Here is a 1,455-nt window from a genome sequence, read left to right on the forward strand (position 1 = left end):
TTTTACACACGATACAATAAATTAAAAATTACCAAAATTTAGATAATGCGTTATCATTCACATTTTTCTTATCATAATCATTCAATGTGCATTACGAGCCTGTCCCTTATTGACCTCTAGATTGTTCGGATTTAAAACCAAGAGTAAAGGATAATTATTCTCTGCGCACTAGAGTAAAGTTCAATTCAAATTGTAATACATAAATACGAAATTGCATTTGAAAATAGTTTACTTAGTCGCTAGCTCTATATTAAAATAGTTTCAGGTAATATGGAAAAATTGATTGTAAAAGAACAATTTAAGGAACTCAAAATAATAATAAATCAAATTTATTTATGAAATGAAAGATATGAGATTTTTGAAAAGATAACGATACTCTCCTATCAATTACGTAACGTAAAATGAAATTTAATAAGGGGATTAGATGATTATGATATCAAATGCTGGAAGTCATTGGTTTTAGACATTTAGACCATCAAGATGGTCATTGGTGATTGCAATCAGTAACTGTTAAATATTATTCATTATAAACTGAAACGAAGTTTGCGTTTTAAGTAACATAAGATAGACCTAAAATGAATAATATGTCCACCGTCAAAAGAAATACCCTCATGAGTGAAGCTAGCATTCTTTCTCGAACATGATCAATAAAATAATCCTTTGTTTTATAACATACATTCACAGTTTCCAAAACAATGGATAATAAAATGATAAGATATAAAATCGGACAATCGGAGGTAGAATATTGGCTAGGATTATTCATTCATTGCTACGATCCTTAGAAGGAACTTGTACTTTTGGAGAACCTTGTGTCTGGGCAAATAGTATGTTTGTGAGAGGGGGAAATTACAAATAACATTCTAGAAGTATAGGTTGAAAAACGTGTTTAGAGTCTTTAAAACAAATTAAGCTCAAGTAGCGCAAAAGTACGAAACAGGAAATAAGACTGAATCTCGTTCTGCTTCAAGTGAAGGGGAAGTGTAATCGTTAGATATCGGAATAAATCTGGTCGTACGTGAGAAGTGCCCCGAGAATCCAGAAAAGAATATAACTCATCGAGGAAAGTGGAAAACCGGGACGAAATGAACCTCGCCGATCGTTATCATCTAAAAGGGGTGGACGGATTCGTCAAAATAGTGAAGAATATGACCCATCCAAATATTGATGGCAAAAAATCAAAACGTCAGAAAGGAAACGCTGATTAAATCATCTAAGAAGTGATTGTGTGCTGGAATTTTTCCAGATCAGCGGAAATTTCAAAGATAGAGCAGATAGGAAAAACTAGGAGATTGGATGCGAAAACCAGCCAGCAAAAACCGTCTTTCCGGTTTCGGTAGAACTTGATATGCTAATCTCAACACCTATAACAAAACAAGGCGGGAGTGAAAAGAATTAATAAAGAAATGTCGGAGCTACCTTGAAAAAACAAACAAAACATGACTAATATTTTCCCAA

Source organism: Hermetia illucens, chromosome 2 (assembly GCF_905115235.1).
Source record: "Hermetia illucens chromosome 2, iHerIll2.2.curated.20191125, whole genome shotgun sequence".
Taxonomy (NCBI): Eukaryota; Metazoa; Arthropoda; class Insecta; order Diptera; family Stratiomyidae; genus Hermetia; species Hermetia illucens.